This window comes from Papio anubis, chromosome 8, assembly GCF_008728515.1.
Source record: "Papio anubis isolate 15944 chromosome 8, Panubis1.0, whole genome shotgun sequence".
NCBI lineage: Eukaryota > Metazoa > Chordata > Mammalia > Primates > Cercopithecidae > Papio > Papio anubis.
Window position 1 is genome coordinate 100,309,713 of NC_044983.1, and position 18,177 is coordinate 100,327,889.

At 35.7% G+C, this 18,177-nt stretch overlaps 1 long non-coding RNA gene across 1 annotated transcript; it reads right to left on the reverse strand.

Annotated features, from left to right (window-relative positions):
* Nucleotides 1-1,724: 1,724 nt before the first annotated feature.
* On the reverse strand, nt 1,725-17,602 carry LOC108587327. The gene is made up of 3 exons (XR_002523923.2): nt 17,521-17,602; nt 5,515-5,565; nt 1,725-1,815 (listed from the first exon to the last, which is right to left on the reverse strand). It is a non-coding gene; the product is annotated as an uncharacterized LOC108587327 (long non-coding RNA).
* Between the last annotated feature and the right edge of the window lie 575 nt (nt 17,603-18,177).

The following is an 18,177-nucleotide window of genomic DNA, read 5'->3' on the forward strand; positions in this document are numbered from 1 at the left end:
AGAGATGTATTGATGAGTAAATGATGCAGTAGGGAGTGAGCAAAAGTTAATGGTGCTGTCTTTCCTGGTCACATCCTTAGAAGCTCTATTTAACTGAGCCATATATTGGGTCTGATAGACTGGGCCTATCAGCTATTTTATTTAGAGCAGCAGGTTTCAAACTTGCTTGACAGAGGAATCATTCTTGCAACAAAAACAAAACAAAACAAAGCCAAAACACCTACCAATACAGAAAACTTATAAAAGTAGAGATTTCTTACTTGAAGAGCAGTGAGGAGCCAAGCATCACTCCAGCTCAGCTTCTTCTGCTCTCATGGGCAGTGCTGGAGGCATTTCAGGGTACCCAGGACTCTAACAGTACCAATGGCAGAGGAGGTTCCTGGAGATTAGGACCCAATAGAAAACCGTATGTGGGGAAAAAGTGACTCTGCTGAATGTTCTCTCTGGGCCTAGAACTGAGATTCTGAGTTGCATTTTTGGTATCCAGGTGTGATAACCAGAGAACAAGGATCAAATGTTGCAGAATCACTTTTATTCGAAAGCGGTGTACCCGTTTCTTGCCTTAAAAGATCTCTCCAATGCCATATAAACCAGTGGGATTGTATGCTTTCAGAGTAAACGGGATGAGAGAAGTTTTCACTAGACACTGTGCTTACCCTGACCTCTGATATATTCTCCAGAAAGCAAGCTTGAGGGTTACATTGCAGCACTTAACATTTTCCCTGCACATCAGAGTTCCATATGGAGAACCAGTGTGATATTTGCTTTGTATCAGACGGGAATTCTCAGTGTTTACATTTATACTGTTTAACTGTACTAGAAAAAGCAGAATTCATCTTCTGTTAATGTATATTGCTTTAAGCATTGCAAGAGGATGGTTACAGTCAAATTGTTTTAGAATCAGTAACACACCATTTAGAAATCTGCAACCTACTGTTAATAAACTGTGTACAACCATTCTCCTCTGGAAATGCAGTAACGCTTTAAAATTAATATGCACTATGGTTCCTTTTGTTTTAACTAAGTTGTACATTAAAAAGATAGGCTAGGTTAGTACTTAGTGATGAATTATGTGTGTTGATTAGTAATCTGAAATCGGTTGGAGTCTTCTATATATTTTTCATGAATGCTATGACTAAAAAGTATTCCATAGATAAAAGTCATAAGACTTGAAAGAAAAGTGAAGATCTACAACCTTCTTAGAAAAGAACGAGGTCATCATTAGTAAGTATATTGTTGAGCTGCCTCATATAAGAAATGTCTATTTGATTTGCTTTTGATTACCATTAATTTACACAGTGATATTTGAAGAACTGACATGCAGAATGGAGTGTATATTGGTAATAATACTATGCAAGTACTGTTTAGTTACATTTTACAGAGATTCAGATATGTCCATTGCCTTTAGAGTCAGGAATCTCTAGTAACTTCTTTAATAAACCTTGATTCAGTGAGCCCTTTGAACTCTTCATTAACCAATTATGAAACAGTTATAGAGCTGGACTAGAATCTTGACTCTGCTTTTGCTAAATACAAGCTATCACCTGCCATAAGTAAAATCCTGTGCTTTCTTTTTCACCAATTAAATAAGAAAGTGGTATGCAGATGAAATGACAGTGCTAGAAAATTCATGAAAGAGATTACCCTAAGTTCCATGTATCCTGAAACAATACACTTAAAGAAGAGGAAAATAAATATTTGGGAAAATTTTGGTGTCTGAGTGGTCAGATTTCTACAGCTGGTGAGGACAACCGCTGTCAGATAATCTTGTTTCTCACTGCTGATGTGGCTTTGGATTTGAACAAGGAACAGGATCTGGAAAACAAGAAGGGGTTACCTGCTTCATTATTGATGAGGAGAACTTGGCCAGCCACACACACACACACACACACACACACACACACACACACACATCCCCCCACCCACACACCATGCATAAATCTGTAAATTGGGCTGGAAGTCAGTCAGTGAGGTAAAGAAGAACATCTAGACATCTCATTTGTCTGGCCTTAAAGGGGTGGAAGGTAACTAGACAGAAATATGGAAAGCAGAGGGACCTCTTGCAAGGTTTATGTAAAACTGAGTGAAGCTGAGTTTGTAACTTTCTTCAGTGCCTTACCCTGATGATCTTTGTGTTCCTTACCCATGAGGAGATTCTCAAACCTACAATGAAGTAGCTTTATGACTGAGCCAATTGACCTGGAAATTTTCTAGTCACATGCCTTATTAGTAAGGGCTGGTTTTGAAAATAAAAGTCAAACTGGAAACATTCTTATCCTAGAGATTACAAACATGATAAAAAGCCATAAAACCAAAACTGTATCATAATGAATGTAAAACAACATTTATTTGGTCTTTAAGGCTTGCAAAGTTCTTTCATGAATATGGTCTCAATCTGAACCTTGCCCTGAGTCTGATATTACCATTGTGACGACTATCCTTATTAAATAAAAGAGGATACTGAGGCTCAGATTTAGAGGTTTGTCCAAGGACAATGATGAGCTTACCTTTGTATCCCCAGTGACCAGCACAGTGTCCAACACTTGGAAGACACTCAAAAAGTACACTTGGAGAAATGAATACAGTTAAGGCTCATAAAGTAAAGTTCTGGAAATTTGGCTAATTCTTTATGTATTAGTTAGAATTCTTTTGGTTGCGAGTAACAGAAATAAACAAAAGTTAGAGGTGTTATTATAAATATATAGAACCTAAGGTCATGTAAGTTGTACAGGTCTTAAGAAAGAATAAAACCTGAAAGGCAATAGTAAACACAGTATTTTCTCCTCTTGTCTAGTCCCCTCCCCTCCCCTCCTCTCTGCTCTCCTCCGCTCCCCTCCACTCTCCTTCCCCTCTCTCATGTGTGTGTGTCTGCTGCTTTTTCTATATTTCTTTCTGTGTACCAACTGTCTCTGCTTTTCAGGTTTACAGTGGAAAGCACAGCTTCCCCACATCTCCTGAGTTCTTGTATTCCAGGTTAAGTCTTAGTCTCAATTGCAAATTCTTAGAGAAAAAATCTCAACTGGTTCAACCTAGGTAAAATTCCCACATCTGGAGTAATCAGTGTGGCCAAGAGATGAGGTCGTGCCCCACAAAAACAACCACTGGAATCCTACTCCTGAGGTGATGTGGTTAGGAGTAGTTCACAGAGAAAGGAAGAAGGTGTTGGCTTATGGGCTATGTAGACACTTCAAATGTGTTCATTACAGTTTCTTTTACCAAATCCCATGTTCACTCTACTTTCCTACTTTGTGTTGGTGTCACCGTGATAATTTCACTCAATAATTTTTTGAGATACAATGTTCTCTGTAATTTTCTCTCATGTATTTCAAGTAGAGAGAAAAGCCCTTAGTAATTCCCTGGTTTGTCATTCTTGCAGAGCAGAAAACAGAAACTATTTGGGATGAACAGTTATTTCTCTCTTTTGTAGAAACTCAACTTCTTTGTTGAGATTATGTTTTGTATCTCAGAGGTGGAGGGGACTGAACAGATTTAAAAGAAGCCAAAGTGGAAATAGCAATTTTACTGTAGTATTGATGAGGCTGTAGGTCTGTACCTGACATTTCTTAGTCTAGTCTTTGTTGCCAGTTGCCATTCAAGTTGTAAGTCAAGATTAAAGGACAAACCCAAATAATCCTGGTAAAAGAAGAGGATGAAGTATGTTCCATTCAAAGGGACAAACATTTGAGACAAGCTATTTCCAGGAACATTTAGGTATCAGAATAGCTGCAGTGTACATCATAAGGTGGAGGAGTAGCAGATGTGACTGGAAAGGCAGAAGGAAGGGGTGAGGATAACTAGCTTTGGGGAAATTTCCCAAGAATGTGAATTTGAGTTCATTGAGCAATGGAAGCCATTGAAGAAGTTGTAGCATCAGTTTTTAGTGTAAAACCTCACTGTGATGAAAAAAAAATGGAGAAGGACTAGAAATAAAGCAGGAAGAGCAGTCAGGAGATTGTTACAGTTATGAATGACAAGATCGATGTGGAAAATAAGGGCTTGAATAAAAGTATTAGCAGTCGGAATAAAGAGCATAGGATTCAATGAGAGATCATAACAAGGACGTCAAATCTATAAGTGTTTTTGAGAATGTGGAAAATAGAGGAAGTTTTTGGCTTTGGTATATGGTAGTACCATTCATAGAAATAGGGAATCTTATAGGAAGGTCAGGTTTGGACATGAAGATAATGTGATCAGTATCTTTAAACTCAATGAGCTCCAAGGATGTATGGAACATTCAAGTGGGAATATGTAATAGTCAGCTGGATATACGTATCTGGAACTTAGAGAAGAAGTTGTGGCTACAGATGATTGATTTGGCATTCATCAGCAGAGAGTGTTGAAAATCACAAAATTTGAGAATTTTACATTCAGTTTTGCATGTATTTAATCACCACTTGTAGTGTAAATAGTATGAAAATTCAGTTGAAGTATGAATTTCTAGGCCTGTCACCAGATTATTTCCTTCCATAGTCTGTCTTGGCCATAGCAAATTTCTTTTATCAGTACTGTTGAAACTGAGCTTCATAAATCCTTCATCTCTCAGACCACATTTTCCAAAGGAGAGCTCCAAAGATGGAAAAGTATATTGGATGGATACTAGTTTAACCTATTATAACATGGCATTCAAAAAATGTGTTTTTGTTGCTACATGTAACTTTTTGGTAGTAGTAGTTTTAATAAATTCTTTGAATGAGATAAAATATCACTTGCTTGGTGCTCACAAGTTGAGTTCCTTTTCATTGGTTTTCTGACTTTTATGATGCAGAAAAAATGACCAATTGCATAAATGATTCTTCATGTTGATTCTGTGTCAAATTTTTGGATGCAAAATTTTACTGAGATGTAAAAATTGGATATGAGGAATGAATGAAAAATACCTGTATTCTCTCACAAGTAGTGTTCCTGGAGCATGTCACAATAAACTTCCTGCACACTAATCTATATCCCCAAATCTGTTTCATGGGGAACCCTATTTAAATCATTAGTAATTCTGTCTTTATCATTTAATTCTAGAAAATTGTCAGTATCTTAAAGACACAGAATATCTTATTCATATTTATATTTCAAGGGCAGTAGTTATTCAGTAAGTGTTTCTATATCTTACCTTTGTGAGAATTTTCATATAAATCTTAGCAAAGCACACATTTTCCTTCTCCATGGGTGGTAGGTAACACACATCCATAAACTGCCTCTTTCCCCTCATCCTCATCTAAAAGCTCTTCAGTATAGTCTCTGTGCTCAGGAACATGGAATTCCAAACCCAAGGGGGCCCTCTTGAAACAAAATGCCACTCCTTTTATGCTGCATGTTTTCAATTACTAGGTTTTCAGCAAAATTAAGCAATAACCATAGGTCAGATCCGTCTTGTGTTGGCAGCATAGCTTAGTGATTGAACACAGGATTTCAGTGTCAGACACACCAGAGTTGAAATCTTACTCCACCACTTTCTAGGCATGTGGTCTTTCTAAATTTCACTGTCTACATCTTTTGAATGGGGCTAATGATAGTACCTACCTCATTGGGCTGCTGGAAGAATTAAAGGAGAAAGTGTGCGCAAAACACCACCTATACAGTAAACACAGAAAACATGTTAGCTATTGTTTATGGTTATTTCATTAATATTTTATTATCTTAAATTTATTTTCAGAAAGATCAAAATACTTTCTAATTTTCCACATGATTTTTTTGTCCTATGGGTTATTTAAAAATATGTTGCTTAATTTCCAAATATTTATGGATTCCCAAATTTCCTTCTATTGTTGATTTCTAACTTAACTCCAGTATGGTCAGAGAACATCCTTTGTATGATTTCAATATCATGAGTGTATTTAGACTCGTTGTATTGTCTAAATCATTCTTTGTAAATTTAGCATAAGATATATAAGATCTAAATATCTCCAGCTATTTTTCTGCATTATTGTTTTGAAAACGAATGTGTACTTCCTTCAACAGATTTTGTAACACTATTTTACTTCCTTTAACAGATTTTGGCCTACATGATAGCAATTTGGGCATGTTATCAGTGAATTTTTTTCCTTTTCCCCCTTCTGATCAAGGCCATCTTGGTCAACTCAGCTATCCTGGTGTCAGAATTATCCTTCCTGCTCTTCATAAGAGGCACTGAATCCATTGCCAGGAGCTCATCGTTCTTACATGATAAGCTATGGTCTGAGGACAAATTGTGTACTTCAGCACCATCCACATGTTCACCTGGCCCTCTTTGTTCCTTTCCAAAGCCATGACCTTATGCAGAGATTGGAGATAAACACACCACCTGTGACCCCAAGTCACTCAGTTCTATCTAGGGCTACAAATAGAGAGAGGGAGGGAGAGAGAGAGTGTGCGAACGAGCACAGCAGAGTCTTTCTGGCAGTGTGCTCACTCCTGTGTGATACAGCAGAAGCTGGTCATAGTTTTTGAAAAGTTATATTGAGAACTGAGAACTAATTTGTCGTAGATGTATTTGGCTGATTTGTTTTATTTTCTATGTTGTAAAATCCAAATTTATGTATGCGTTCAATATGACATAACATAATTGTCATCAACAAATTTAAACCAGATCCGAAGTATTGAGAATATTTAATGTCAGGGAATACTCGTTTCCAAATATTTACAGGGGAAGGTTGTCAGTTACTGTATTTACATGTAGCTTTTTGTATTGACATTTTGCTTTTCAATATAGAGCCAGTAAAAAATAAGTCTAGTGACAGAAAGCATCAAACAATAAATAAGTAAATAAAGGAGATGTCATAGAATATTGGTTAAAATCATCAGCTTTGAATCTAGACAGAACTGCATGTCTCTTCTCTGAGCCTTAATTTTCCTCATCTGTAAAATACAGATAAAAATTATACCTGTTTAGTAGTCAGGGTTTTTTGTTGCAAGATTAGGAAAAAAAAAAAAAAAAAAAAGGAATGTATTGGAAGAAGAATTCACAGGATTTGTGAGAAGTCTGGTGAATTGGGCCTGGAAAATGGGGGAGTTACACTTGAGGGAGGAAACACAAGTCATATATGGACACGTCTGAGTTAGGGCGCCCCTTTGGCCCTTTATATAACTCTAAGCTGTGTCTGCTTTGATCACACAGTCCAAATCTGAATTTCCAGGCAGGAGCATCAAATAGTCAAGCCTTGATTACACTCCCATGCCTACGTGTGTCAAGGAAGAGTAAATGTCTGGTCTTTTACAATTCATATGATACCCTCATGCATAGATAAGCACAGCCAAAGAAACAAATACTGGACAAATATCTTCTACGCATACCACAGAAATTTTCTGTGGGTGTTAAGTGATACAATATATGTGAAATGCTTAACAAGACATGTACTTATTAGGCTTTAGTTGGGATAGCTCTATCTCTCTTTTTTTCTCTGAGAAGCAGAACCATTAAGAGTAATAGATATTAAGTGATTGATTGTAAGGATTCAACCTTATGGAACTGTGGGAACTGGTTAAAGAGTTTATGAAGACAGGCATAAAGTGAGAAACAGCAGTTGCAAACTGGAAACTGAAGGATGAACTGGAACCCATGAAAACAGACTAGAATCATGTTTATCTCTCAAACCACATGCTTCCAACTTTGATGATGTGGGAGACCTGCAAGTGAAGCTAGCACTGCTTTTCATGAAGGTGAACATGCCTTGCCCAGGAGTAGAAGATGAGGGAGGAGATCAAGTGGGGAATAGAGGAACTGTGGGTTCAGCTGCTTGCACCTGACAGTCAAAGATTGTAGATAGATAGATAGGTGTATAGATAGATAGATAGATAGGTCATTAATATATGCATTCATAATAGATACATACATACATAGATGATTGGTAGATAGACGTAAAACACATATATACATGTGCAAAAATAAAAATAAAGATTGTAATTAGTTTACTTAATATTCATAAAAATATTTACACAGATTTGTTTTTCTTAGAAAACAGGGTTGAATGGTTAATTGATTCAACAAATAATTTTTGAGCACCTACTCTGTGATAAATACTATTTCAGACACTTCAGATAAGATGGTAAATAAAAGAAAGATGTTCATCTTGTGGATCTCACTTTCTTGCATTGGGATTCAAGCAGTAAAGATAATGAGTAAGCAAATTATAAAATGCATTAGAATATGACGTGTTATGGAAAGGAGGATTAGGGTGTTGTCTGGAGTGGCAGGTTGCAATTTTAATAGGCTGGTCAAGGTGAGCTTTATAATGACATTTGAACAGAGAAGTGAAGGAAGTGAGGTGTGAGTTATGTATTAGCTGGGGAACAGTGTTCTAGGCAGAGGGAATGGTCAAATTTTAAGGCAGAATTGTTCTTGATTTCTTTGAAAGCATCAAGAAAGATGGTGTCCCTAAAGCAGAATGGGCAAGGAGAAGAGCAATAGGCAAGGAAAAACTTATTCAAAATATATCCCACTAGAATTTCATCCTAAAATTGTATGTCGAACTTTTAAAGATTCTTCAAAAATTATAAAGATAATCTGAAACCAATGTATCTGTATTTGACAAAATTGTACAAACATGTTGTTTGTACATGTTCAATCTCTTGGAGTCAGGCTAGACAGACAATGTAGTGGGCTAACATGACATTTCCAGCTACTATCTAGCTATCTAAAATATTCTGGATTTGAATTTTGTTGGATTGCGTTCTATTTTAGTTGCCTTCATCGATTCATAATCTTCTGTTGTCTCTGTTGAAAGGTTAAATATTTCTGCTGTCATTGGGGAAGAAGCAAGGAAACTGGGATATGAAAGAGAGGGAAAAATCTTTTACGTTTTCCCCATATTCTTTCTATTTGATTTGGATTAGATGAGTCAAGGGTATATGTGAGTCAATTTATTTATTTATTGTTGCTCTAATCTCATCTCAGGTGTGCTACAGAAAACTAAGACATGGTATATACCCCTTCAAATTGAGCATCAGACAAATAGAAAATACTAAACTACCGATTGTGGTTCAATGGATTGTGTTGGTAATATAGAAACAAGTGTTCAGATCTTGGACACTTTTGGATAAACCTGTTGGTGACCTTTCATGATAAGTGGACAGTTTGAGCTAAGACTCATCAATCAATGCACTTGACTGGAAGCACTGGCTGATTGTTGTTTGCACCAATCTACTGAATCTTTTAGAAGTACCAGTGTCCTACAAGAGCGGCAGTGGGCCTAGGGCCATAACTGCAGAAGAACTGGAGTAGTTAATAGCACCCTATGAGCCACTCTCATATTCCATAGTACTAGCAGCAAGAAGAATAGATGGATTGATATTGGGAAATGACAGGTTATTTTGTACGTAGGACCTGTGCCTGTGGATAGTTCCTGGCAGAACAAGAGCTGATTTTCCACCTCTATCACACTGAATGTACAATTGGTAGTATCTTAGCTTCATTTGGGGCTACCAGGAACAAGGGCTCTCCTAGAGACTCAGCCCTTGATGTATTTCTCAGCCAGAGGTAACCTGACTCACTAGGTATGGTTTAGTATGTCCATCCACAGTTGCACAAGAGGTGTCCCTTGATCCAATCTCACATAACATTTTTTGCCCCCTGGCTAGGAAACAGAATGAGGATTCATTGATATATTTATCTTAAAAATACTGGGTATCTACCAAATATCAGACTCTGTGCTCTCTAGTCTGATTAATCTCTGTGTCTATTGTTTTACTAATACCATGTTGTTTTGACTACTTTAGTTTTATAATAAGCCTTGAAATTAGTAGTACAGTCCTCCAATTCTATTCTTCTTCAGTATTGTGTTGGCAATTTTAGGCCTTTTGAGTTTTCAAATAATTTTAGAATCAGCTTGTCAAGATCTACAAAATAGCTTTCTTGGTTTGTATTGGGATTGTGATGAATCTGTAAGTCAATTTGAGAAGAATTGGTATCTTAACGATATTGAGTCTTCTAGTCTATGAAGATGGACTGTCTGATTTGCTTGATTAATTTATTGATTTATTTCATCAATATTTAGTAGTTTCCTTCCTACATATTCCATACATGTTTTATTACGTTTATACCTAAGTATTTCAATTTTTTGGTCCTATTGTTAATGGAATTGTTTTTGAATTTACATTTCAATTGTTCACTGATGATTTATAGGAAAGTAAATAATTTTTGCATATTGACCTTATATCTTGCAATCTTGAAATATTCACTTATGAGTTCCAGGAGATTTTTCTTTTTTTTTTTTTGTAGATTAGGTGGGATTTTCTACACAGACAATCGTAATCTGAAAATAAAACTATTTTAGTTTTTCTTTTACTATTTTTATGCCTTTTATTTCTATTTCTTGTCTTATTACAGTACTTAAAAATTCTAGTACAATGCTGATAGAAATGGTGAGAGAGAACATTCTTGCCTTGTTTCTAATCTTAGGGAAAAATCATCTTATTCACTCCATTACCTATGATAATAGCTGCAGGGTTTCTTGTTTATGGTTTTTTTTTTTTTTTTTTTTTTTTTTTTTTTTCCTGAGGAAGTACCCCTCTGCTTCTAGTTTGATAAGAATATTTATCACGAATGGGTGTTGGGTATTTTAAAATGTGTTTTCTGAATAAATTGATATAATTATATAATTTGTCTTTCTTAGCCTGTAGATATGGTAAATTACATTGATTGATTTTCAAATGTCACACCAGCCTTGCACATCTGGAATAAATCCAACTTGCTTGTGTTGTCTACTTCTCCTTATAAATTCTATAAGACTCTTCATTTAGATGGATAAAGCTGCTCTTTATAAATTGTTGAATTAAATTTGTGAGTATTTTTTGAAGATTTTTGCATCTATATTCATGAGAAATATTGATCTGTACTTATCTTTTGCTTACCTGGTTTTGATATTCAGATAATGATTATCTATCAGAATGAGTTAGGAAGTATTCCTTCTGCTTCTATTTTCTGGAAGAGATTGTGAAGAATTTGTATTATTTCTTTTTTAAATGTTTGATAAAATTCATCAGTGAAACCATCCGAACCTGGTGCTTCTAAGGTTATTAATTTTGATTCAATTTCTTTAATAGATATAGGGCTATTCAGGTTGTCTGTTTATTTTCTGTATATTTGGTAGTTTGTGTCTTTAAAGAAATTTGTCCAATACATCCAGTTTATCAAAATTGTGGACCTAGAGTTGTTTTTATAGATGTTTGTAATATTTCTTCATTGTTCATGGTTCAGTAGTGATGATGTCTCTTTTATTTTTAATATTGTTAATTTATATCTTCTTCTTTTTTCTTGATTAGTCTAGATAGAGGTTTATCAGTTTTCTTGATTTTTTTTCAAATAACTAGGTTTTGGTTTCATTGATTTTTTTTAATTCAATTTTTATTTCTGCTCTAATTTCTTTTATTATTTCTTTTATTCTGCTTACTTTAGGCTTAATTTCTTCTCTTTCCCAGACAGAAACTTAAGTTACTGATTTTAGTTTTTTTTCTTTATTTCTGATATATGCATTTAATGCTATAAATTTTTCTCTAAGTACTGCTTTTACCATGACCTGTAAATTTTGATAACTTATATTTTAATTTTCATTTAATTCAAAACATTCTTTCATTTCACTTGTGAGTTCTACTTTGGCCCACGGTTTATTTAGAAATGTGTTTATTTTTCAAATATTTGAATATTTTCCAGCTAACTTTTGACTATTGATTTCTAGTTTAATTCTATCTTGTGGTCTAATAGCATTCATTGTATAATATATATTCTTCTAAATTTGTAAATGTGTGTTTTATGGCCCTAAACTTGGTCTATTTTGGTGACAGTTTCATGTGAACTAGGGAAGAAGATGTATTCTCTTATTATTGGGTGGAATATTCTATGCATTTCAATGAGAACAAATTGACTGGTAGTGCTAGTCATGTCATCTAAATCCTTACTGATTTCTTTCTACTTGATCTATCATTTACTGATAGAGGGGTGTTGAAATATCCAACTATAATAATAGATTTGTTCATTTCTCCTCTAAGGTCTATCAGTTTTTGCTTCATACATATTGAGGCTCTGTTGTTAAATACATACACAGAGTATTGTGTTTTTAGAGAAATTAGTCCCTTTATTGTTAAGTATTGCTTCTCTTTATTGGTGATAATTTTCCTTGTTTTGAGTTTGCTTTGCTTGAAACTTACATAGCTACTCCAGCTTTTACTGTTATTGTTTAGTGATTTCATGGTATATCTTTATTCATTCTTTTACTTTTAACTCATCTGAATCTTTATATTTAAATTGTATTTCTCATTGACAACATGTAGTTGGGTCTTGTTACTTCTATCCACTCTGACAATTGGCATGTTTACCAATTATTTTAATTGGTATATTTGCACAATTCACACTTAATGCGATTGCTGATATGGCTGAATTAATATCTACCATGTTTATTATTCTTTCCTATTTGTTACATTTACTCTTTGTTTCTATGTTTTTCCCCTCTTTTTCTGCCTTCTCTGGTCTTTATTGGGCATTTTACATGATTACATTTGATCTTTTCTCTTAGCAAATCAATTATACATCTTTATAGAATCTTTTTGGTGGTTATCTTAGTTTATGGTATGTATTATACCTTCAAATACACTATGTTGCTTCATGGTACAGATAGGTACCTTAGAGTATTCTCAGTTCTTCCTGACTGGTCTTGCTGTCACTTATTTCACTTATCCTTATGCTATAATCATACAGTAGAATGTTACTATTATAATTTTAATAGTTGGTGGGTAATTTTGCTTGATATGGAATTTTAGGTTGATGATTTTTTTTCTTTCAACACTTTAAATATTTCACTCCACTCTTTTCTTATTTGCGTGGTTTCCGATAAGAAATTTTTTGTAATTCTTATGCTCATTTCTCTACAGATAAAGTGTTCTTTTCCCTTCAGCTTCCTATAAGATTTTCTTTTTGTCTTTGGTCTTCTGTAGCTTGAATATGATATGCCTAGGGGTGTGTGTGTGTGTGTGTGTGTGTGTGTGTGTGTGTGTGTGAGAGAGAGAGAGAGAGAGAGAGAGAGAGAGAGAGAGAGAGAGACAGAGAGAATGTGTGTTATATTTATTCTGCTCTAAGATTCCTGGATCTGTGGTTTGGTGTCTGTCATTAATTTTGGAATGTGCTCAGCTATCGCTCCTTCAAATATTTCTTCTGTTCCTTTCTGTGTTTCTTATTCTGTATTCTAGTTATGTGTATGTTACATCTTTTAAAATTGAGTCACTATTCTTGGATGTTCTGTTTTACTTATCCTTCCTCTTATTTGTATTTTACTTTAGGAAATTTTGATTGATCTGTCTTCAATTTTAAATTCTTTTCACAACCTTTTTGTGCCTATAGTGAACGCATTGAAGGCATCCTTCATCTGTTACATTTTTAATTTCTAGTGTTTCTTTTTGATTTTTTCTTAGAATTTTCATTTCTGATTACGTTTCATCTTTTCTTGCATGTTGTCTGCTTTTCCCATTAAAGTCCTTAGCATATTAATTGTAGTTATTTTTAAATTTCATTCTGATGAGTCCAACATCTGTATCATGCCTGCATCTGGTTATGATAGCAATTGCTTTGTTTCTTCAAAGTGTGGGTTTTCTTGCCATTTTTGTTGAAAATCAGTTATGTTAAAAGCCATATATGCCAGAGATAAATAAGCCATTAGTGTGAGAATTTATGTTAAATGGGAGTTTATGCATAAGATTTGGGTTGTATTTAATGTTTGCCAGAAACTTCAAATTCCTCTAGTGTTTTTGTTTGACTTTGGGCTTCCCTAAGTACCCCTCCTTAGAGAGTCTGGGTCTTGCAGCTCTATTAGCTAGAATTCCCTGTTATTATGCTGGGGACATGTTGGTACAATAGTAAGATTCTGGGGAGAGAGCGCATTCTATAATATTCAATTAATCTCAGCATTTCAGTGAGCCTGTGTCTGGGGACTGTGACTCTTACAATAGTTTCCCCAATTGTATAGCTTTTTACCCCCACTCCTACTCTTTTCTGACTGTGGTATTTGCAGCTATGTCCTAAAAGCCTTGACCCCTGTTGACTATTTTTCTTCCCTTGTATGAGACAGAAAGGCAGCTTGAGTTGGATAAATACTCTCCATTTAGGTGGTTAAGTCTGTGATAATATCTTTTGCCTTATAGAGTAGGCCTTTGTTACTGTGAAGGCTCTTGATGTATTTTACAATTATTACTTTCCCCATCATCCTACTAGCACCATGAAGTCTCTTTCTTGGAGCTTCACATTGAGAACTTGGTGGGATTCCTGCAGGTGAAGCCTACAACAGTATGTAGGACCCCCTGAGACAACAGCTCTCATAAGTTTCTCACTTTCATGCTAGTCCATATTTAGCCTTCAGAAATGCATTAAAATTTCCATTCAAGTGTTTCTACCAGTTTATGGTCCCAACAGCTTCTGCTTTAGGGAAGCAGTTGTAACCCTCTGGATGCACTTGTTTTCCATATTTTGGAGTGGCAGTTTGCCTTGAGTCCTCATTTCTCTGGTGGGTCCAAGAAAAGTCACTGATTTTCAGTTGTTCAGCTTTATCTTGTTACAACACTGGGAGCAACAACTTCCAAGCTCTTGGACTTTGAAGCTGAATTAAAAGTTACATCTTCTCCTTTTTAACTTGTTTTTCCAGTCTCCATATTTTATTGTTTACTCTAATTTCCATCACAACCCCCTCTTTTTTTCATTATTATTTTTTTCTATTTGAATTTTGGGGGCTTTTAAGCATTTCCCATCAGCCAAATCTGAATTTATTGTCTTGTGCTTGTCTTGTGCTTGGCAGTCATAATCACTGGTGCTACCTTGATGGCTTCTTCTATTTTAGGCTGCAGGGTCACCATGAGACAAGCTTGAGATTTGTACAATTGCACAATGCGACATATGCTACTTTTATTCATATATTAGCAACATTTGGCAGTAACAAATTTGTTTATAGTGAAAAATGCATTGGTAACTTACTCTAAGGGGTGGGACACTAGATTAGAGAGTGTCATGAACCAGAAAAGAGCATTGTTATCAGAGGACCTGAAGTGTATCAGTCAGCATTTCAGATATCCTTATTTTAAATATCATGTGCTTAAATGTTTAGTGTTTGGGGGTCCTTTAGAGTATCCAGACAAATGTCATAAACGATACAGGTGGTCAACAGACATTAGATCAGTGTACACCAAATTATTATAAAACAGGATCTCTAAACTCAATAAATGGACACAGAAGAAAACTATAACAGACACATACAGAGTCCAAAAGTGAAAAGTAAAACAACAGTGAAAACCCTACCTCAGCACATCTACTTTGGGTGTGGTTGTTGCACTGAGAGTATATTTCCTTAAATAAACTTTCAGTAGTATAAAGGTTAAATAATCCCGGGAAAATAAAGCTGTTTTTTAGTTTTCTAAAGAAGACAAAGGAGATACTTTTGTTCCCATTTTGATCAGTTTGGTGGATTTAATCTAGAACCTGCAGGGTCAAGAACAAGAATAATAGAAGCAGTGAGAGATCTTTTTAAGATAGTGATTTTCCCCTGTGTTTTTGCGATGAGGTGGCTGATTTGAGACACATGGTATAGAAAATTACAGTGTAGCTTGGGGCAAGATAAATTTTTCAAATTTGAAAAATTATCCTACTGAATAATCTGTGCAAAGAAATGCATCACATCTTGATTTATAATAATAAAACTTGAAAGAACCTAGGTAATTATCAACTGAATACTGTACTTTGCTCATTCCATGGAACACAATATAACTATGGTATCATTTTTGCTGTATTTCGGAAAAATATTGCACTTACTAAGATCATCAATGTTCTCCTTGCTGACAGGTCCAATGTATGGTTCTTTAGTACTCATCCTACTGTGGAAGCTCAGTTCCCTGGGAAACAGACTCTGAATACAGATTTACGTGGATGGGAGGTTAAAGAGCACCCAGGAGCAGCACCAGTGCAGGAGTGCAGGATGCAACACTAGGCCGAGGGAGAACAAAGGCTGAAACCCATCCTAACAGGCAGCTCTGAAGCTGAGAAGACCCTTCAGGGTTGTCTTGGATTGGGGCAAGGGTTGGGACTTTCTTTGCCCTTGTTGAGCAGTCATCACATGCTGGCCATTATGCAAGGAAGGCATGACCTTAGGCAAAGTAGTTCCCTTTAGCTGAAGGCAATTCCCAGAGAAGGGTCAGCCGAGAGCTATTGGCCTCCCAGAAAATGGAGGAATGAAGGGTAGAGTAGAAGGGAAATCTGGCCATATCATCTACACCGTCTCCTTTGCTTCTCGCCATCATTTGGTATGATTAGATGCGCCTTCTGTCAAAATGCTCTTCCCTTTGCTTCTGAGTCGCCACGTGGTCTTGATTTCTTTTTTTCCTTTCCCTCTGAGTCTCATCCTTCTTACCCAAATTTCATAGAGATTTGCCTGGACCTTCATTTCTTTTCACTCTACCCACATGAGCAGATTCTTTCTCATGTCTTCAGATATTGGCTGATAACTTCTAACTATAACAACTCACATCTCTCAATTACCTCCAGTTAGAACTATGTACCTAACTGGTTATTCCTTATTTCTTCTTGATTGTGTCATAGGCATCTCAAACTGAGCACTTCTAATAAAAACTAAACTCATTATTTTCAGTTGCAATCCTCATTCAATGTTCTCCATCCCAGATGCTCATGCTACAATCCAGAAAGTCATCCTTAACAGCTCCTGCATTATACCCTCATTCAAGAATGACATAGTCCTGGTGAATTTGATAAATAAAATCCATGTCACATACATCTCTTCTGTTATTTTTTTTTCAATGTCTATTGCTACAACTGGCTTTTGTCTGCACTGCTATGATAGTCTCCTAACTGGTCTCCCAACAGCAACTTTTACTTCCCTCAAACTCATTCTTCATACTGCAGCTAGTATGACTGTTTAGGAATACAGATATTACCATGTTACTCACGTGTTGAAAACCTCGCAATAAGCCCCCTGCACACTTAGGATTGGATCTAAAATTATCGCCATGACCCAAAAGGCCCTTTTGAGGGTACACTAGACTTATGTGTATTTCTCACACGTGTTTTCGTATGCTGTTCCCACTGCCTGGAAGCTAGTCCCCTCAATAGTTCTATAACACTTGATAATTCTTTAAATTTCAGGACAGAATCAATATATCACTTTTTCAGAGAAGTCTTTTCCGACTTCCCTGGCTAAATTTGCTTCCCCTGCTAAATGCATTTTTAGCGTTCACTCTTTTCTCAGGTGCCTTATCAGAATTTTAAATATAATATATAAGTTTTATTTGTCATCTGTCTCCCACATTAGACTGTAAATTCTTGGGAACTAAAACTATGATTTTTGGTTCACCACTGGACTATCAGCGTTTAGAAAGTTTCTTGAACATGGCAGTGTCTCAATAAATTTTAGTTTAGTATTTTATTAAATACACACATGTACATAGAGATTACGTACACATAATAAAATACAAAACAAGTCTGGAAGATATGACAGGAAATCATGACTTCTATATATAAATTCTGAAAATGTATTAGAAAATTGAGGGAATAAAAGTTGAACAGCATATTACCAGGGACCAGGAACCTTCCAAGAGAAAGAAGACACCTCCTTATATCTGCTCCAGCAGTCCTAGACTCTTGAGTTCCATCAAGCCCCACAGCCATTGAGAGTACCAATGAGCAATATGTAAAATCATGTAAAATTTGTAAAATACGTAAAATTTCCTTGGTGAATAAGAAAAATTACATGTTGAATGGGTGGCTGCCTGAATTGTTTCATTTTTTTTTCCTGGGAAACTTGCCCCTGAATAGGCCGTGTAGGTTTATGATGTCATAAAATGCCAGGAGCAGCTTCTAAGGCAATATTTTCCCCATAATTAATATGTGGACTTGTGTTTGGCTTTGACTAGGAAAGCCAAATAATCTTTCATTGAGTTAGGATGCTACCTGCTTCATTTTTCCTTTTTCATGAATGTAAGCATGAGCTATACATAAGAACAGGCTACCTTTCCCTATGCAGCGTTTAGGGAAAGCTTGAGCTTTCAGACTCAGCCTGGTACACGGGGAGCCTAAAATTAAGAGACAAGAGCCTGACTTATGACTTGGTTTAGAAAGGTGTGCAGTGATTTAGTTTAAGCAGTCATGCAAATGTGTGATCCAAGAAGCATTTTCGCTAGTCCAGAAACTGCTGATTTGTATTTCCCTAGTTAATCAAATTTCTCTTGTGT